The following is a 23,707-nucleotide window of genomic DNA, read 5'->3' as shown; positions in this document are numbered from 1 at the left end:
ATCGGCGTATTATTCCATCGGGACAACTTTTGAAAAGATGTGGATCTTCCCAAAAATAGTGTTTTATATCACTGAAGAATTTCTTTCATTTTTGGTACGATAATCCTTTTTCAAGGAATCCACATACTAAGTAGTTTGCATAGTCTGCAAACCATGGTATTTCTTTATAATCTATCTTCAATAGATATTCATCAGGAAAGTTGTCTTGTATGGTCGATTCATTTAGAACTTCTAATTCGGGATTTTCAAGACGAGAAAGATGATCAGCGGCGAGATTTTCTGCTCCTCTTTTATCTCGGATTTCAATATCAAACTCTTGTAAGAGTAAGATCCAACGGATTAATCTTGGTTTAGCATCTTGTTTCAAAAATAGGTATCTAAGAGCAGAATGGTCAGTATAAACCACCGTTTTTGCTAGAACGAGATATGATCGAAATTTGTCAAAAGCAAAGACAATAGCAAGGAGTTCTTTTTCAGTAGTTGTATAGTTCGTTTGTGCTCCTTGTAACATCTTACTAGCATAATATATAGGTTGAAATCGTTTTTCAATCCTTTATCCTAAAACGGCTCCCATTGCAAAATCACTTGCATCGCACATTAGTTCAAATGGTAGATTCCAATTTGGTGTTATCATGATCGGCGCATTAGTGAGTTTCTCTTTAAGAATATTAAAAGATTTGATACACTCATCTGAAAAGATGAATGGAGCATCCTTTTCTAGGAGTTTATTCATAGGAGTGGCAATTTTAGAAAAATCTTTTATGAAACGTCGGTAAAAACCGGCATGCCCTAGAAAACTCCTAACTCCTCTAACATTGGTGGGATGTGGAAGTTTAGCAATTACATCTACTTTAGCTCTATCCACTTCAATTCCTTCTTTTGAAATTTTATGACCAAGAACGATGCCTTCTTTAACCATAAAATGGCATTTCTCCCAATTAAGGACTAGATTTGATTTTTCGCATCTAATAAGCATTCGTTCCAAATTAACTAGACATGATTCAAATGTATCACCGAAGACTGAAAACTCATCCATGAAAACTTCCATGCATTCTTCTATCATGTCATGAAAAATCGCCATCATACACCTTTGAAAGGTTGCAGGGGCGTTACAAAGTCCAAATGGCATGCATTTGTAAGCAAAAGTGCCATAAGGGCACGTGAATGTGGTTTTCTCTTGGTCCTCGGGTGCTATTGGAATTTGAAAATATCTGAAAAATCCATCTAGAAAACAATAGTAACTTTTTCCGGCTAATCTTTCCAACATTTGATCTATGAAAGGTAAGGGAAAATGATCTTTTCTGGTGGCGTCATTTAATTTTGTATAATCAATACATACACGCCATCCTGTTACAGTCCTCGTAGGAATAAGCTCATTTTTTTCATTTGTAATGACAGTCATGCCACCTTTCTTAGGCACGCATTAAACTGGGCTTACCCATGGACTATCAGAGATTGGATAAATTAGACCTGCGTCTAGCAGTTTAATAATTTCTTTTTTAACTACATCTTGCATATTAGGATTTAGTCTTCGTTGGCGTTGCACATACGTTTTATGACCTTCTTCCATAAGGATTTTATGTGTGCAATACGAAGGACTTATTCCTTTAATATCATGAATCTTCCATGCAATGGCTGGTTTATGAGCTTTCAACACAGAAATGAGTTGTGATTTCTCATTTTCGGTAAGAGAAGACGATATTATTACAGGTAATTCAGATTCACCATGTAAATAAGCGTATTCCAAATGGTTTGGAAGTGGCTTTAACTCTAATTTCGGAGGTTCTTCTATCGATGATTTGTATCGATATATGTCTTCTTCTTTTAGCATTTGGATTTCTTCTGTTGTTGGTTCATATCCATTAGCTATAAGTGTAGCTAACATTTCAGCTTCATCAATTGGTTCATTACTTTCTCCTAAAGAACATTCTCCTGTTCCTTGTAATTCTGGAAATTCTTCTAACAATTCTGCATGTGCATCTATAGTTTAAATATAATAACATGTATCATCTGCAGATTGTGGTTGTTGCATTGCTCTATCAACTGAAAAGGTAACACTCTCATCCTCTATACTTAGGGTCAATTTCTTACCGAACACGTCTATCATTGCTTTAGCTGTGTTTAAGAATGGTCTTCCTAATATGAGAGGAACTTGAGAATCTTCTTCCATGTCCAGAACAACAAAATCTACTGGAAATACTAAAGTACCAACTTTAACTAGCATGTTCTCCATTATTCCTCTAGGATATTTTATTGATCGATCGGCTAGTTGTATGCTTATTCTGGTTGGTTTCAATTCTCCAAGGTCTAGTTTAGCGTATAGTGAATATGGCATTAGATTTATACTAGCACCTAAGTCTGCCAATGCTTCTATTGAACTAAGACTACCCAAAAAACATGGAATTGTGAAACTTCCTGGATCAGATAGTTTTTCTGGTATCTTATTCAACAGCACTGCTGAACAATTAGCATTCATGGTAACAGCCGAGAGTTCTTCCATTTTCTTTCTATTTGAGATTAGATCTTTCAAGAATTTAGCATATCTAGGCATTCCTGAAATCACATCAATGAAAGGAAGATTTACATTTATCTGTTTAAACATATCCAAGAATTTGGATTGCTCGGCTTCAAGTTTCTCTTTCTTCATTTTACTCGGGTAAGGAAGTGGTGGTTGGTATGGTTTAACATAAGGTTTAGCCTTAATTGTGTTATCTTCATTAACCTTCTCAACTACCAGTTCTTTTTCCTTATCTGGATCAGGTTGTGGTTCTTGTGGAGTAGGAATAGCTTCATCAGAAGTTACAGGTATTTCAGGTGGTTTAAGTGTTGTACCACTTCTTGTGGTAATAGCTTTAGCTGTTTCATTCCGGGGGTTAGCATTTGTATCACTAGGTAGACTTCTCGATTTTCTTTCACCTATTAACCTTGCTAGGTTACTTACTTCTTGTTCCAGATTTTGAATAGAAGCTTGTTGATTTCTAAATGCTTGAGCATTTTGTTCATTAGTTTGTTTCTGAGATGTGAAAAACTGCGTTTGAGTTTCAACTAGCTTTGTCATCATATCTTCTAAATTCGGCTTTTTATCATCGGTTTGTTGTGGTAGTTTGTTTTGAAAATTAGGTCTTTGCTGATTGTAATTATTATTGGATACTTGTTGATTGCTAGGACCTTGTTGGTTGTTGTATGGAATATTTCGGTTATAATTCTGGTTTTGATTGTAAATCGGTCTTGGCGGTTGATAATTATTCTGATAATTATTTCCAGGCCTTTGGTTTATGTATGAAATATTCTCTCTTTGTTCCATTGTTAATTCAATACTGAGACAATCTTTTGTCAAATGTGGTCCTCCACACTGCTCACAACTAATTCGTATTGAGTGAATATCTTTAGTCATCTTTTTCCATTCGTCTCTCGACAGCATCTATCTTTGCGGAAATGGAATCTAAGTCATGGCTAGAATCGGCTCTAGCTGCTTTAGATGATCTAACGATATCTTTTTCCTGGTGCCACTCATGTGAGTGGGAAGCAGTGTTATCAATAATTTTGTAAGCATCAGTTTCGGTATTCTTCATAATAGAACCACCAGCTGCTATATCTATGTCTTTCCTTGTAGTGATGTCGCATCCTTGGTAGAATATTTGTACTATTTGACAGGTGTCTAAACCATGTTGCGGACATCCTCTTAACAACTTTCCAAATCTAGTCCACGCCGAATATAGAGTTTCATTCGGCTTTTGTGTGAACGTAACAATTTCTGCTTGAAGTCTTACGGCTTTAGATGCCGGAAAGAATTGTTTAAGAAATTTTTCAATTAAAACGTCCCATGTATCAATCGCCCCTTCAGGTAACGATTCCAACCAATCTTTGGCTTCTCCCTTTAAAGTCCAGGGAAATAACATGAGATATATCTGTTCATCCTAAACTTCTCTTATTTTAAATAGTGTGCAGATCCTATTAAAGGTACGTAGATGTTCATTTGGATCTTCCTTCGGCGCACCACTAAATTGGCATTGATTAGTCACCATGTGTAGAATTTGTCCTTTGATTTCATAATCTGCCGCATTAATGTCTGGATGAGTAATTGCGTGACCTTGGCCAGTGCGTTTAGCTCTCATTCGGTCTTCCATACTTAAAGGTTCCAGATTCTCCATAATTGAATTTGTTGAATCGGAATCACTAGAGGATTCTGATTTAATGGTTCGTTCCTCAACAATCTCTGTTTGAATGATTGGTGGTTCCGGAGGAAAGTTTAGTGGTTCAGGATCTATGAATCGTCCCTGAATATTCTCCGGATTCTCAATTGTGAGGTCGGGTTCAAAAAATGGATTATCGGAAATTTGAACTGGAGTACTTGGTCGACTGGATGACGATTCTAAAGAAAAATCAACGGCAGTAATATTTGCTAAATGTCTTGATCTAGTTACAGGTGGTGAACGTACAAAAGGTGGTGAACGTCTTGCTCGGTGCATTCACTGAATATCCTATTAGTTTTTAAAAGGAAAGAAAAATTATAATAAGTTATCCAATCAATAGACTTTTCTGATTTTGCCCACGTTTCGAATAGCCAAAAGATGCAGCAGAGGGGCAGGATTCGTTTGGTCTCAATATAATTGAGGACTGTTTGGCTCCAATAACCCGGTCCACGTACAAATCCAACTATTACTACAAACCAGAAAATTTTGATGTCTATCAATTTAACCACTTAAAATAAATTTTCGTAATTTTAAGAAATTTAGATAAGAAGTAGAATAAAAATCTATGTCCTAAAACTAGAATAGCGAGAAATAAGAAAGAAAAATAGCGCGTCGGAAAAAGGTCGAAAAAGAAAAATGGTTGAAAAATAAAAAGTGACGGAAAAATAAAAGAAACTTATAACACTTAAAAACACTTGACTAACCAAACCTTATTACTACAACTAACTTAAAATTATAATCGCAAATTGAGATTACTAATTGGAATGATAATTGATACATAGGTAAAAGTCGTCTAAAAATATTAAAGCTTACAGGAAAAACTAAATCCCAAATGGAAATAACTTAAAAAGAAACTAAAACTTAAAAAGGCGTCGCAAAATTCTAAAGTACCTAAATCTTAGTTTAAAGAAAAAGCACTTAAGGAATTCTACGGCAAAGCCTAAAAATCTTGAAATAAAAATAATTATGGCAAAAATTAAGTTTAAAACTAAATATGAGCTAAAAATACAAATATTACGCTAAAACGATTAAAAAGGGACAAAATATAAAAATATACAAAAAGTTGTAAAAAGTACAATTTTTATAAAAATATTATTTTTATATTATTTATTTATTAAAACTATTAATTTTATATTTTATTAAACTAATTTAACTAAATATATAAATTAAATAAAAAGAAACTTAAAATAAAACTAATTATAATAATAATAAGTAATTAGGGTTAATAATAATAATAATTAATAATTACTCCGTAATTAAATGCATATTAGGGTTTCTGTCGGTGTCAGGTCAGCTCCGCGAGTTGCGGTATTCCAAGCAGTAAACCCCGCGAGTCGCGGGGTTCCAAAATTCAACTCTGGTACAGTTTTAAATTTGACGCGTTTTTTTTTTTTTTTTTTTTGGTTTTTTTATGTTTTAAATAAAAACAAAATACTTAAATAAAACTTATATAAAAATAAAGAAACTTTATAAAACTTAAATATTTAACAAAATCTTAAAAATACTTATATTTTTGTTTTTGTTTTTATATTTTTGAATATTTAAAACGTATTTTTATAAAAACGAATTTTAATAAAAGTAAACTAAAAATCTTTTTTTTTAATTATATTAGCGTTGCTTCCGGCTTTTAAGCTAGATTATTCCCCGGCAGCGGCGCCAAAAATAACTTGATGTTTTAGCAGAGGGGTATAAAATATTATTAATTTTTAGCAGAAAATACTATTAAATACGATACAATTTTACACAAGATATTTATTTATTTAAAGAATGGATATACTTAAACCTTGCTACAACACTTATAGGCAGTATACCTAATCGTACAGTAGTGTAGTTTTTAGTAAGTCCTGTTCGTTCCACAGGGAAAATCTTTAAACAAAGCTTAACGCTATATTAGTTTATTTTTATAAAAATACAAATATATATATATATATATATATATATATATATATATATATATATATATATATATATATATATATATATATATATATATATATAAGTAATATTATTATTATAAAGGGGGGTTTTTACCGTTTAATGACCGGTTTGTCGATTTTAAAACTTTAGTCGCAGTTAAAACCAAATGTAAAATAATAAATAAATACAAGACTTAATTTAAAGCGTAAAATAAATAACGATAATGAAATTGCGATTAATAAAAGTGCGATAAAATAAACTTGCGATAATTAAAAAGTACGATAATTAAAAGTGCAATTAAATACAATAACAATAAAAATGTGATAATTAGAAGTGCAATTAAATATAAAATAAAGGAAATTAAATATGAAATAAAAGAATTATGCTTATTTAAACTTCCGTAATCATGATGGTTGACGTGTTGATTTTAGTTTTATGCCCATGGGTTAATTGTCCTTTGTCCTGGATTATTTAATATGTCCGTCTGGTTTTTATCCATAACAGTCCATCAGTTATAAATATAAAGTGCGAGTGTCCTCATCAAATTATCCTTATACCCGAAGTCAAATATTCCAACTAATTGGGGACTTAAACTGTAACAAGATTTTAATACTTTGTTTAATAATTACACTAGGATGTCGACCGAGTGTAACCCAAGGTTTTAATATTTTGTTATCAATTATACCAAGTGTCCTTGTACATAATTTCACCCCTGTTTTAATTATTCTAGTGGCTATTAATCCATTCCCGTGTCCGGTTAAATGAACGATTATTCGTACATATAAATACCCCGCCCATCGTGTCCGATCGAGTGTATATGGTAATTTATAGGGACGCCCAATTGTAAATCTTTATATTAACATTAACAAACTATCATTTAGTTAAACAAATATAAAGCCCATTAATAGCCCATAGTCTAATTTCCACAAGTGTCGTTCTTTTGTTCAAACCCCAATTATGGTACAAATCCCAATTACCCAATTTTAGTAATTAGCCCAACATCATGATTACTTCAGATTAAATAAGCATAATAATAACTTAGCTACGAGACATTAAATTAAAACGGTTGAACATAACTTACAATGATTAAAAATAGCGTAGCGTTACACGGACAGAATTTCGACTTACACCCTTACAACATTCGCTAACATACCCTTATTATTAGGATTAAAATTAAAATTAAAATTAAAATATAAATCATAAATATAAATATTACGTATAGATATAGAGAGGATGGATATATGATATTGAAAATGATCAGAATTCGGTTGGCTTTATAGGGAATTGAGTTCAGGGGTACTCCGTGACTCGCGGCAACTTTTGCCTTCAAACTCCGCGAGTCGCGGAGTTTGAAAATACAGCTCACCAACTTTGGAGTCTTTCTTGCCGACGGATTTTTATTATTTATATAATATATAAATAATTATAAGAATTATTTAAATATTATATTATATTTATGTGAATAGTTGACTTGTAATTTTTAGTCCGTTGCGTCGAGCGTTGAGAGTTGACTCATGTCCCGGTTCCGGATTTTCGAACGTCCTTGCGTACAATTTTATATTTTGTACTTTGCGTTTTGAATCTTGTACTCTTGTAATTTCGAGATGTTTCTTATCAATAATTGGAACCTCTTTGATTGTATTTTGTACTTTTGAGCTTTTTGGTCGTTTGCGTCTTCAATTCGTCGAATCTGTCTTTTGTCTTCACCTTTTATTATTTAAACGAATATCACTTGTAAATAGAACAATTGCAACTAAAAGCTTGTATTTCTTGAGGAATAATGCTATGAAATATATGTTCGTTTTTAGCATTATCAGTATCCAAACGATTGCTTAAATTTTTTTTTTGTTGGAAACTATATATTATTAACATGTAAATATTATGTGATATATTAATCTCTTAACGTGTTTGATATTGTGTGATAGATGTCTACCTCTAGTACAAATCCCATTGATTCACCTAATAATAATGAAGAGTCGAATATATTTTAGGAAGATTCATAAATTCCCGAAGAGGAACCGGAAGAGGAGGAACCGGAAGAGGAGGAATCGGAAGAAGAGGAACCAGAAGAGGAGGAATCGGAAGAGGAGGAACTAGAAGAAGAAGAGGTTCCGGAGGAAGAAATATTGATACCTATAGTAAATCGATTAAATAAAAGAAAATCCTCAACCAAACGGACCAAAGTTAATAATGGTCAATGGTGTTTCCGCCGAGGAAGCAAAATATTGGGAAGATTACCAATTTTTCGATGAATCGGATCCCGATGAGGATTCCGATGATGTTATAGAAATTACCTCGACCCAATTTAATAAAGCGAAAGAAAATAATAAGGGAAAAGGTCTAAAAATAGAGAAACCCGATTCCAACCCCGATGAACTTTATATGTATCGGCAACATCCGTATTTCCAAAAATGTAACAATGACCCGGGAACCTCTAAACCACCAGGTTTTTCTAAACCATTATGGAAAATGACGGCTCGTATTAGAGGAACACCATATATTCCTAGAAAATTAGGAAAACGAACCAAGTCCGAAGAAGAAGAAACTAGTGATTCAGATTAGAGGGTTGTAATCATGTTGTGTATTATATGTATTGTAGTGTGCTTGTACTTTTATGTTCTATGTAAAAATTGCTTGTATTTTTTGTTAATTATCTTTTATGAATCCAATCCTTGTATATTTTACAGTATAAAAACAAAAGGGACGTTAAGGGTAGACAACCGAATATTTTAGAAGATCTACCAGAGGATATGATTGAGGAAATCTTGTCTAGAGTCGGTCAGAATTCATCAGCACAATTATTTATGGCAAAATTAACTTGTCAAACATTTGAAAGACTTTCCAGAAATGCCTTAGTTTATAAAAGGCTTTCCTTTGATAGGTGGGGTATATCACATTGGGGAGACCGTAAGTTACGTCGTGTTTTCTTTAAAGCGTTAAATGCGGGGAACCCAAATGCAATTTTACGCTACGGGTTAAGAACCTATTTTGACTCGACATATGCCAACATAGGATTTCGTGAATTAGAAAGAGCTTCTAACATGCAACATAAAGAAGCATGTTATGCTTACGGGGTTAGTGATGTTCGCTTCTTACCAAAATGAGAAAAAGAACATCGGATTGCAACTTTTAAATAAAACCTTCCCACAAGTGATGAATTCAGTAGTTGGGGTGAGAAACAAGGTTTTTGGATTATTACGAGGCTGTTGGACATTACGAAACCCTCGTCCTTTTGACGACATTACAACATGTTGCCTAGCCAATGGTCATAACTGTAGTGACCCGAACTTTTCCATGTTTATATATATTAAATGAAATTGATATTTACATGATTAAGTGTTTCCAATATGTTAAGCAATCAAACTTGTTAAGACTTGATTAATTGAAATAGGTTTCATATAGACAATTGACCACCCAAGTTGACCGGTGATTCACGAACGTTAAAACTTGTAAAAACTATATGATGACATATATATGATTATATATATAGTTAACATGATATTATGATAAGTAAGTATCTCATTAGGTATTTTAACAATGAGTTATATACATAAAAATGAGACTATTGAATTTAAGAAACTCGAAAACGTTATATATAACGATTATCGTTATATCAACGTCTTACTAAGTACATATGAATCATATTAAGATATTGATACACTTGGTTAATTATGTTAAATAATAAGTAAATATATCATTAAGTGTATTAACAATGAACTACATATGTAAAAATAAGACTACTAACTTAATGATTTCGAAACGAGACATATATGTAACGATTATCGTTGTAACGACATTTAACTGTATATATATCATACTAAGATATATTATATATCATAATAACATGATAATGTAACAATTTAACATCTCTTTAGATATAATAAACATTGGGCTAACAACATTTAACATGATCGTTAACTTAAAGGTTTCAAATCAACATTTACATGTAACGACTAACGATGACTTAACGACTCAGTTAAAATGTATATACATGTAGTGTTTTAATATGTATTCATACACTTTTAAAAGACTTCAAGACACTTATCAAAATACTTCTACTTAACAAAAATTCTTACAATTACATCCTCGTTCAGTTTCATCAACAATTCTACTCGTATGCACCCGTATTCGTACTCGTACAATACACAGCTTTTAGACGTATGTACTATTGGTATATACACTCTAATGATCAGCTCTTAGCAGCCCATGTGAGTCACCTAACACATGTGGGAACCATCATTTGGCAACTAGCATGAAATATTCATAAAATTACAAAAATATGAGTAATCATTCATGACTTATTTACATGAAAACAAAATTACACATCCTTTATATCTGATCCATATACCAACGACCAAAAACACCTACAAACACTTTCATTCTTCAATTTTCTTCATCTAAATGATCTCTCTCAAGTTCTATCTTCAAGTTCTAAGTGTTCTTCAAAAATTCTATAAGTTCTAGTTTCATAAAATCAAGAATACTTCCAAGTTTGCTAGCTTACTTCCAATCTTGTAAAGTGATCGTCCAACCTCAAGAAATCTTTCTTATTTACAGTAAGATATCTTTCTAATACAAGGTAATACTCATATTCAAACTTTGATTCAATTTCTATAACTATAACAATCTTATTTCGAGTGATGATCTTACTTGAATTTGTTTTCGTGTCATGATTCTGCTTCAAGAACTTTCAAACCATCCAAGGATCCTTTGAAGCTAGATCCATTTATCTCTTTTCCAGTAGGTTTATCCACAAAACTTGGGGTAGTAATGATGTTCTTAACATCATTCGATTCATACATATAAAGCTATCTTATTCGAAGGTTTAAACTTGAAATCACTAGAACATAGTTTAGTTAATTCGAAACTTGTTTGCAAACAAAAGTTAATCCTTCTAACTTGACTTTTAAAATCAAATAAACACATGTTCTATATCTATATGATATGCTAACTTAATGATTTAAAACCGGAAAACACGAAAAATACCGTAAAACCGGATATACGCCGCTGTAGTAACACCGCGGACTGTTTCGGGTTAGTTAATTAAAAACTATGATAAATTTTGATTTAAAAGTTGTTCTTCTGGGAAAATGATTTTTCGTATGAACATGAAACTATATCCAAAAATCATGGTTAAACTCAAAGTGGAAGTATGTTTTCCAAAATGGTCATCTAGACGTCGTTCTTTTGACTGAAATGACTACCTTTACAAAAACAACTTGTAACCTGTAATTCTGACTATAAACTCATACTTTTTCTGTATATATTCATAAACTTAAGTTCAATATAAAACCATAGAAATTGGATTCACTCAAAACGGATTTAAAACGAAGAAGTTATGGGTAAAACAAGATTGGTTATTTTTGCTTGTTGTAGCTACGTGAAAATTGGTAACAAATCTATATTAATCATATCCTAGCTAACTTATATTGTATTATACATGTATTCTAATATATTATGTAATCTTGGGATATCATAGACACGTATGCAAATGTTTTGAAATATCATATCGACCCATCTATATATATTATTTGGAACAACCATAGACACTCTATATGCAGTAATGTTGGAGTTAGTTATACAGGGTTGAGGTTGATTCCAAAAATATATATAGTTTGAGTTGTGATCTAGCCTGAGACGTGTATACACTGGGTCATGGATTGATTCAAGATAATATATATCGATTTATTTATGTACATCTAATTATGGACAACTAGTTGTAGGTTACTAACGAGGACAGCTGACTTAATACACTCAAATCTTTAAAACATAATAAAAATGGTTGTAATTATATTTTGATCATACTTTGATATATATGTACATATTTGTATAGGTTCGTGAATTGATCCGCGGCCAAGTCTTATTTCCGAGGAAGGAAATATCTGTGAAAGTGAGTTATAGTCCCACTTTTAAAATCTAATATTTTTGGGATGAGAATACATGCAGGTTTTATAAATGATTTACAAAATAGACACAAGTACGTGAAACTACATTCTATGGTTGAATTATCGAAATCGAATATGCCCATTTTTATTAAGTCTGGTAATCTAAGAATTAGGGAACAGACACCTTAATTGACGCGAATCCTAAAGATAGATCTATTGGGCCTAACAAACCCCATCCAAAGTATCGAATGCTTTAGTACTTCGAAATTTATATCATATCCGAAGGGTGTCCCGGAATGATGGATATATTCTTATATATGCATCTTGTTAATGTCGGTTACCAGGTGTTCACCATATGAATGATTTTTATCTCTATGTACGGGATGTGTTTTGAAATATGAAATCTTGTGGTCTATTGTTACGATTTGATATATAGGTTAAACCTATAACTCACCAACATTTTTGTTGACGTTTAAAGCATGTTTATTCTCAGGTGAATATTAAGAGCTTCTGCTATTGCATACTAAAATAAGGACAAGATTTGGAGTCCATGTTTGTATGATATTGTGTAAAAACTGCATTCAAGAAACATATGTCGATGTAATATATTTCTATTATAAACCATTATGTAATGTAATGGTCGTGTGTAAACAGTATATTTTAGATTATCATTATTTGATAATCTACGTAATATTTTTAAAACCTTTATTGATAAAATAAAGGTTATGGTTGTTTTAAAAATGAATGCAGTCTTTGAAAAACGTCTCATATAGAGGTCAAAACCTCGCAACGAAATCAATTAATATGGAACGTTTATAATCGATATGAACGGGACATTTCAGTTGGTATCAGAGCGTTGGTCTTAGAGAACCAGAAAATTGCATTAGTGTGTCTTACCGAGTTTGTTAGGATGCATTAGTGAGTCTGGACTTCGACCGTGTTTTTCTTCAAAAACGATTGCTTAACATTTTTTGTTGGAAACTATATATTTTTAACATGTAAATATTATGTGATATATTAATCTCTTAACGTGTTTGATATTGTGTGATAGATGTCTACCTCTAGTACAAATCCCATTGATTCACCTAATAATAATGAAGAGTCGAATATATTTTGGGAAGATTCACAAATTTCCGAAGAGGAACCGGAAGAAGAAGAGGAACCGGAAGAAGATGAACCAGAAGAGGAGGAATCGGAAGAGGAGGAACCAGAAGAAGAGGTTCCAGAGGAAGAAATATTGATAACTATAGTAAATCGATTAAATAAAAGAAAATCCTCAACCAACAGACCAAAGTTAATAATGGTCAATGGTGTTTCCGCCGAGGAAGCAAAATATTGGGAAGATTACCAATTTTTCGATGAATTGGATCCCGATGAGGATTTCGATGATGTTATAGAAATTACCCCGACCCAATTTAATGAGGCAAAAGAAAATAATAAGCGAAAAGGCATCAAAATAGAGAAATCTGATTCCGACCCCGATGAACTTTATATGTACCGTCAACACCCGTATTTTCAATATCGTGACAATAACCCGGGAACCTCTAAACCACCAGATTTTTCTAAACCAATGTGGAAAATGATGACTCGTATTAGAGGAATATCATATATCCCTAGAAGATTAGGAAAAAGAACCAAGTCCGAAGAAGAAGAAACCAGTGATTCAGATTAGAGGGGTGTGGGCATGTTATGTAATAAATGTATTGTAGTGTGCTTGTACTTTTATGTTCTATGTAAAAATTGCTTGTATTGTTTGTTAATTATCTTTTACGAATCTAATCCTTGTCTATTTTATAGTATAAAAACAAAATGGACGTTAAGGGGAGACAACCGAATATTTTAGAAGACCTACCAGAGGATATGATTGAGGAAAGCTTGTCTAGAGTCGGTCAGAATTCATCAGCACATTTAGTTATGGCGAAATTAACTTGTCAAACATTTGAAAGACTTTCCAGAAATTCCTTAGTTTATAAAAGGCTTTCCTTTGATAGGTGGGGTATATCACATTGGGGAGACCGTAAGTTACGCTGTGTTTTCTTTAAAGCGTTAAATGCGGGGAACCCAAATGCAATTTTACGCTACGGGTTAAGAACCTATTTTGACTCAACATATCCCAACATAGGATTTCGTGAATTAGAAAGAGCTTCTAACATGCAACATAAAGAAGCATGTTATGCTTACGGGTTAGTGATGTTCGCTTCTTACCAAAGTGAGAAAAAGAACATTGGATTGCAACTTTTAAATAAAACCTTCCCACAAGTGACGGATTCAGTATTTGGGGTGAGAAACAAGGTTTTTAGATTATTACGGGGCTGTTGGACATTACGAAACCCTCGTCCTTTGACGACATTACAACATGCTGCCTAGCCAATGGTCATAATGGTTATTTTCCACAAGACCAAGGATGGGAAGTCGTCTTAGTAAAACCAGAATGCATGACTTGTTTCTGGACTTATGAATTACGTGTCTTTATTTCCTTTGCTGAACAACTTGCGTATTAACTAGATTTATCTTCAAAACTGTCCTGTATCATAGTGTACTATATTTCATGTTATATGTAATATAGCGAAGTTGTAAGTTTGAAGAATATTTGTATGTGATATATTATTATAATCAGTTTTTCATATGGAATTGTAGTAGTTGAATTGTATATTAGCTGCTAAGTATGAACTTAACGGGTAGGTAGTACCCGAATTTAAACTTATAAAACGTAATATGAAGAAAAAGCTTTTATAAATGAGTTCATATTATGCTACGAGATATTATTGACTACTCTTAATATTCTGTATGATTAAATTGTTTCATTTGACTATTTTAAAGGAAATGGCACCGACTACTCGACACACCTTGAATATGAGCGAAGAGGAATTTCGTGCCTTTCTTGCTTCAAACATAGCCGCAGTACAGGCCGCGCTACATACCAACAATAACTCTGAATCTAGCAATACAGCTAATGGCACAAGAAATTGTGTAGGATGCTCCTACAAGGAATTCACTGCTTGCAAACCTTCAGAATTTGATGGGACCGAAGTACCAATCGGATTGAAACAGTGGACCGAGAAAGTTGAATCGGTGTTTGCCATAAGTAAGTGTGTTGAAGGAGAAAAAGTGAAGTATGCTACGCATACCTTCACAGGTATTGCGTTAACATGGTGGAATACCCATCTAGAGCAAGTGGGACAAGATGCTGCTTACGCACTACCGTAGTCAGCATTCAAGCACTTGATGAACGAGAAGTACCGTCCCAGAACCGAGGTCAATAAGCTCAAGTCAGAACTTAGAGGGTTACGAACACAGGGATTCGATATTACTTCGTACGAAAGACGATTCACAGAATTGTGCCTATTGTGTCCGAGAGAGTTCGAAGATGAGGAAGAGAAGATCGACGCGTTTGTGAAAGGGTTACCGGAGAGAATCCAAGAAGATATAAGTTTACACGAGCCTACCTCCATACAAAAGGCATGTAGAATGGCTCACAAACTAGTGAACCAGATTGAGGGAAGAACTAAAGAACAGGCGACCGAAGAGGCCAACATGAAGCTAGTCAAAAGAAAGTGGGAGGAAAACGGTGATAACAGTCACCAAAACAACAACAAATATCCCAACAATCGCAACATCAATCGCAACTACAACAAATGACACAACAACAACAATAACAACAACAACAACAATCATCCCAACAACAATAACAACCGCAACAACAACAATCAGAAGCAGCTATGCCAAAGGTGTGAAAAGTATCACTCGGGGTTCTGCACCAAATTTTGTAACAAGTGTAAAAGAAATGGTCATAGCGTTGCGAAGTGTAAAGTCTACGGACCAGGGGTTAGCAGAATGAAAGGAACAAATGGTGTCGGAACGAGTAATGGAGGAGCAAGTAGTTTCGGAGCAAGTTATGCCAATGTAGTTTGTTATAAATGTGGAAAACAAGGCCACATTATTAGAAATTGCCCGAACCAGGAGAACACGAATGGACAAGGCCGCGGAAGAGTTTTCAATATTAATGCGGCAGAGGCACAGGAAGACCTGGAGCTTGTTACGGGTACGTTTCTTATTGACAATAAATCTGCTTACGTTTTATTTGACTCGGGTGCGGATAGAAGCTTTATGAGTAGAGATTTTTATGCTAAATTAAGTTGTCCATTGACGCCGTTGGATAGTAAATTTTTACTCGAATTAGCAAACGGTAAATTAATTTCAGCAGATTATATATGCCGGAATCGAGAAATTAAACTGGGTAGCGAAATATTTAAGATTGATTTGATACCAGTAGAGTTAGGGAGTTTTTATGTAATAGTTGGCATGGACTGGCTGAAGGAGATGAAAGCAGAGATCGTATGTTACAAAAATGCAATTCGCATTGTACGAGAAGAAGGAGAACCCTTAATGGTGTACGGAGAAAAGGGAAACACGAAGCTACATCTTATTAGTAATTTAAAGGCACAAAAACTAATAAGAAAAGGTTGCTATGCTGTTCTAGCACACGTCGAGAAAGTACAAACTGAAGAAAAGAGCATCAATGATGTTCCCGTCGCAAAAGAATTTCCCGATGTATTTCCGAAAGAATTACCGGGACTACCTCCACATCGATCTATTGAATTTCAAATAGATCTTGAACCAGGAGCTGCACCAATAGCTCGTGATCCTTATAGACTCGCACCCAGTGAGATGAAAGAACTGCAAAGCCAACTGCAAGAACTATTAGAATGTGGTTTCATTCGACCAAGCACATCACCATGGGGAGCTCCTGTTTTGTTTGTCAAGAAGAAGGATGGTACATTTAGGTTGTGTATTGACTACAGAGAGTTGAATAAACTTACCATCAAAAACCGTTATCCACTGCCGAGAATTGATGACTTATTTGATCAACTACAAGGCTCGTCGGTTTATTCAAAAATCGATTTACGTTCTGGATATCATCAAATGCGAGTAAAGGAGGATGATATTCCAAAAACTGCTTTTAGGACGCGTTATGGTCATTACGAGTTTATGGTTATGCCATTTGGATTGACTAACGCACCAGCTATGTTCATGGACCTTATGAACCGAGTGTGTGGGCCATATCTTGACAAGTTTGTCATTATTTTCATCGATGACATACTTATTTACTCAAAGAATGATCAAGAGCACGAAGAACATTTGAGAAAAGTGCTAGAAGTATTGAGAAAAGAAAAACTGTACGCTAAGTTTTCAAAGTGTGCATTTTAGTTAGAAGAAGTTCAATTCCTCGGTCACATAGTGAACAAAGAAGGTATCCAGGTGGACCCGGAAAAGATCGAAACCGTTGAAAAGTGGGAAACCCCAAAAACTCCGAAGCATATACGTTAATTTTTAGAATTGGCTGGTTACTACAGAAGATTCATCCAAGATTTCTCCAAAATAGCAAAACCCTAGACTGCATTAACGCATAAAGGGAAGAAATTTGAATGGAAGGATGAACAAGAGAAGGCATTTCAGTTATTGAAGAAAAAGCTTACTACGGCACCTATATTGTCATTGCCTGAAGGGAATGATGATTTTGTAATTTATCGTGACGTATCAAAGCAAGGTCTCGGTTGTGTATTAATGCAACGAACGAAGGTGATTGCTTATGCGTCTAGACAATTGAAGATTCACGAGCAAAATTATACAACTCACGATTTGGAATTGGGTGCTGTTTGTTTTGCATTAAAGACTTGGAAACATTATTTATATGGAGTCAAAAGTATTATATATACCGACCACAAAAGTCTCCAACATATATTTAGTCAGAAGCAACTGAATATGAGATAGCGCAGGTGGATTGAATTGTTGAATGATTACGAATTTGAGATTCGTTACCACCCGGGGAAGGCGAATGTAGTAGCCGATGCTTTGAGTAGAAAGGACAGAGAACCCATTCGAGTAAAATCTATGAATATAATGATTCACACTAACCTTACTACTCAAATAAAGGAGGCGCAACAAGGAGTTTTAAAAGAGGGAAACTTAAAGGATGAAATACCCAAAGGATCGGAGAAGCATCTTAATATTCGGGAAGACTGAACCCGGTATAGGGCTGAAAGAATTTGGGTACCAAAATTTGGAGATATGAGGGAAATGGTACTTAGAGAAGCTCATAAAACCAGATACTCAATACATCCTGGAACGGGGAAGATGTACAAGGATCTCAAGAAACATTTTTGGTGGCCAGGTATGAAAGCCGATGTTGCTAAATACGTAGGAGAATGTTTGACGTGTTCTAAGGTCATAGCGGAGCATCAGAAACCATCAGGTCTACTTCAATAACCCGAAATTCCGGAATGGAACTGGGAAAACATTACCATGGATTTCATCACTAAATTGCCAAGGACTGCAAGTGGTTTTGATACTATTTTGGTAATAGTTGATCGTCTCACCAAATCAGCACACTTTCTGCCAATAAGAGAAGATGACAAGATGGAGAAGTTAGCATGCCTGTATTTGAAAGAAGTCGTCTCCAGACATGGAATACCAATCTCTATTATCTCTGATAGGGATGGCAGATTTATTTCAAGATTCTGGCAGACATTACAGTAAGCATTAGGAACTCGTCTAGACATGAGTACTGCCTATCATCCACAAACTGATGGGCAGAGCGAAAGGACGATACAAATGCTTGAAGACATGCTACGAGCATGTGCTATTGATTTCAGAAACAGTTGGGATCGACATCTACCGTTAGCAGAATTTTCCTACAACAAAAGCTACCATTCAAGCATTGAGATGGTGCCGTTTGAAGCACTTTATGGTAGAAAGTGCAAGTCTCCGATTTATTGGAGTGAAGTGGGGGATAGACAGATTACGAGTCCGGAGATAATACAAGAAATTGCCGAGAAGATCATCCAAATTCAACAACGATTGAAAACCGCCCAAAGTCGATAAAAGAGCTACGCTGACATTAAAACAAAAGATATAGAATTTGAAATTGGCGAGATGGTCATGCTTAAAGTTTCACCTTGGAAAGGCATTGTTCGATTTGGTAAACGAGGGAAACTAAATCCAAGGTATATTGGACCATTCAAGATTATTGAACGTGTCGGACCAGTAGCTTACCGACTTGAGTTACCCCAACAACTCGCAGCTGTAAATAACACTTTTCATATCTCGAATTTAAAGAAATGTTTTGCTAAAGAAGATATCACTATTCCGTTAGACGAAATTCAAATCAACGAAAAACTTCAATTCATTGAAGAACCCGTCGAAATAATGGATCATGAGGTTAAAAGACTTAAGCAAAACAAGATACCAATTGTTAAGGTTCGATGGAATGCTCGTAGAGGACCCGAGTTCACCTGCGAGCATGAAGATCAGATGAAGAAGAAATACCCGTACTTATTTCCAGAAGATTCGTCAACACCTCCAACTGCTTAAAAATTTCGGGACGAAATTTATTTAACGGGTAGGTACTGTAGAGACCCGAACTTTTCCATGTTTATATATATTAAATGAAATTGATATTTACATGATTAAGTGTTTCCAACATGTTAAGCAATCAAACTTGTTAAGACTTGATTAATTGAAATAGGTTTCATATAGACAATTGACCACCCAAGTTGACCGGTGATTCACGAACGTTAAAACTTGTAAAAACTATACGATGACATATATATGATTATATATATAGTTAACATGATATTATGATAAGTAAGTATCTCATTAGGTATTTTAACAATGAGTTATATACATAAAAATGAGACTATTGAATTTAAGAAACTCGAAAACGTTATATATAATGATTATCGTTATATCAACGTCTTACTAAGTACATATGAATCATATTAAGATATTGATACACTTGGTTAATTATGTTAAATTATAAGTAAATATATCATTAAGTGTATTAACAATGAACTACATATGTAAAAATAAGACTACTAACTTAATGATTTCGAAACGAGACATATATGTAACGATTATCGTTGTAACGATATTTAACTGTATATATATCATAATAAGATATATTATATACCATAATATCATGATAATGTAACAATTTAACATCTCTTTAGATATAATAAACATTGGGCTAACAACATTTAACATGATCGTTAACTTAAAGGTTTCAAATCAACATTTACATGTAACGACTAACGATGACTTAACGACTCAGTTAAAATGTATATACATGTAGTGTTTTAATATATATTCATACACTTTTGAAAGACTTCAAGACACTTATCAAAATACTTCTACTTAACAAAAATGCTTACAATTACATCCTCGTTCAGTTTCATCAACAATTCTACTCGTATGCACCCGTATTCGTACTCGTACAATACACAGCTTTTAGACGTATGTACTATTGGTATATACACTCTAATGATCAGCTCTTAGCAGCCCATGTGAGTCACCTAACACATGTGGGAACCATCATTTGGAAACTAGCATGAAATATCTCATAAAATTACAAAAATATGAGTAATCATTCATGACTTATTTACATGAAAGCAAAATTACACATCCTTTATATCTAATCCATATACTAACGACCAAAAATACCTACAAACACTTTCATTCTTTAATTTTATTCATCTAAGTGATCTCTCTCAAGTTCTATCTTCAAGTTCTAAGTGTTCTTCAAAAATTCTATAAGTTCTAGTTTCATAAAATCAAGAAACTTCCAAGTTTGCTAACTTACTTCCAATCTTGTAAAGTGATCATCTAACCTCAAGAAATCTTTCTTATTTACAGTAAGATATCTTTCTAATACAAGGTAATACTCATATTCAAACTTTGGTTCAATTTCTATAACTATAACAATCTTATTTCGAGTGATGATCTTACTTGAATTTGTTTTCGTGTCATGATTCTGCTTCAAGAACTTTCAAACCATCCAAGGATCCTTTGAAGCTAGATCCATTTGTCTCTTTTACAATAGGTTTATCCACAAAACTTGAGGTAGTAATGATGTTCTTAACATCATTCGATTCATACATATAAAGCTATCTTATTCGAAGGTTTAAACTTGAAATCACTAGAACATAGTTTAGTTAATTCTAAACTTGTTCGCAAAAAAAAGTTAATCCTTCTAACTTGACTTTTAAAATCAACTAAACACATGTTCTATATCTATATGATATGCTAACTTAATGATTTAAAACCGAAAAACACGAAAAACACCGTAAAACCGGATATACGCCGTTGTAGTAACACCGCGGGCTGTTTTGGGTTAGTTAATTAAAAACTATGATAAATTTTTATTTAAAAGTTGTTCTTCTGGGAAAATGATTTTTCTTATGAACATGAAACTATATCCAAAAATCATGGTTAAACTCAAAGTGGAAGTATGTTTTTCAAAATGGTCATCTAGACGTCGTTCTTTCGACTGAAATGACTACCTTTACAAAAACGACTTGTAACCTATAATTCCGACTATAAACTCATACTTTTTCTGTATATATTCATAAACTTAAGTTCAATATGAAACCATAGCAATTGGATTCACTCAAAACGGATTTAAAACGAAGAAGTTATGGGTAAAACAAGATTGGTTATTTTTGCTTGTTGTAGCTACGTGAAAATTGGTAACAAATCTATATTAATCATATCCTAGCTAACTTATATTGTATTATACATGTATTCTAATATATTATGTAATCTTGGGATACCATAGACACGTATGCAAATGTTTTGACATATCATATCGACCCATCTATATATATTATTTGGAACAACCATAGACACTCTATATGCAGTAATGTTGGAGTTAGCTATACAGGGTTGAGGTTGATTCCAAAAATATATATAGTTTGAGTTGTGATCTAGCCTGAGACGTATATACACTGGGTCATGGATTGATTTAAGATAATATATATCGATTTATTTCTGTACATCTAATTATGGACAACTAGTTGTAGGTTACTAACGAGGACAGCTGACTTAATACACTCAAATCTTTAAAACATAATAAAAATGGTTGTAATTATATTTTGATCATACTTTGATATATATGTACATATTTGTATAGGTTCGTGAATCGATCCGTGGCCAAGTCTTATTTCCGAGGAAGGAAATATCTGTGAAAGTGAGTTATAGTCCCACTTTTAAAATCTAATATTTTTGGGATGAGAATACATGCAGGTTTTATAAGTGATTTAGAAAATAGACACAAGTACGTGAAACTACATTCTATGGTTGAATTATCGAAATCGAATATGCCCATTTTTATTAAGTCAGGTAATCTAAGAATTAGGGAACAGACACCCTAATTGATGCGAATCCTAAAGATAGATCTATTGGGCCTAACAAACCCTATCCAAAGTACCGGATGCTTTAGTACTTCGAAATTTATATCATATTCGAAGGGTGTCCCGGAATGATGGGGATATTCTTATATATGCATCTTGTTAATGTTGGTTACCAGGTGTTCACCATATGAATGATTTTTATCTCTATGTATGAGATGTGTATTGAAATATGAAATCTTGTGGCCTATTGTTACGATTTGATATATATAATATTTTAGATTATCATTATTTGATAATCTACGTAATGTTTTTAAAACCTTTATTGATAAAATAAAGGTTATGGTTGTTTTAAAAATGAATGCAGTCTTTGAAAAACGTCTCATATAGAGGTCAAAACCTCGCAACGAAATCAATTAATATGGAACGTTTATAATCAATATGAACGGGACATTTCAATAACAGTTATTTTCCACAAGACCAAGGATGGGAAGTCGTCTTAGTAAAACCAGAATGCATGACTTGTTTCTGGACTTATGAATTACGTGTCTTTATTTCCTTTGCTGAATAACTTGCGTCTTAACTAGATTTATCTTCAAAACTATCATGTATCAAAGTGTACTATATTTAATGTTATATGTAATATAGCGAAGTTGTAAGTTTGAAGAATATTTGTATGTGTTATATTATTATAATCAGTTTTTCATATGGAATTGTAGTAGTTGAATTGTATATTAGCTACTAAGTATGAACTTAACGGGTAGGTAGTACCCGAATTTAAACTTATAAAACGCTAATATGAAGAAAAAGCTTTTATAAATGAGTTCATATTATGCTACGAAATACTATTGACTACTCATAATATTATGTATGATTAACTCGATTCAGTTGGCTATTTTGAAGGAAATGGCACCGACTACTCGACACACCATGAATATGAGCGAAGAGGAATTTCGTACCTTTCTTGCTGCAAACATAGCCGCAGTACAGGCTGCGCTACATACCAACAATAACTCTGAATCTAGCAATGCAGCTAACGGCGCAAGAAATCGTGCAGGATGCTCCTACAAAGAATTCACTGCCTGCAAACCTTTGGAATTTGATGGAACCGAAGGACCAATTTTATTGAAATGGTGGACCGAGAAAGTTGAATCGGTGTTTGTCATAACTAAGTGTACTGAAGAGGACAAAGTTAAGTACGCTACGTATACCTTCACAGGTACTGCGTTAACGTGGTGGAACACCTATCTTGAACAGGTAGGACAAAATGCTGCTTACGTACTACCGTGGTCAGCATTCAAGCAATTGATGAACGAGTAGTACCGTCCTAGAAACGAAGTCAATAAACTCAAGGTAGAGCTTAGAGAGTTACGAACACAAGGGTTCGATATTACCACGTATGAACGACGATTCATAGAGTTGTGCCTATTGTGTCCGGGAGCATTCGAAGATGAAGAAGAAAAGATCGACGCGTTTGTAAAAAGGGTTACCAGTAAGGATTCAAGAAGATGTGAGTTCACATGAGCCC

Source organism: Rutidosis leptorrhynchoides, chromosome 6 (genome assembly GCF_046630445.1).
Source record: "Rutidosis leptorrhynchoides isolate AG116_Rl617_1_P2 chromosome 6, CSIRO_AGI_Rlap_v1, whole genome shotgun sequence".
Classification (NCBI taxonomy): Eukaryota; Viridiplantae; Streptophyta; class Magnoliopsida; order Asterales; family Asteraceae; genus Rutidosis; species Rutidosis leptorrhynchoides.
Note: the sequence above shows the minus strand (reverse complement) of the source record.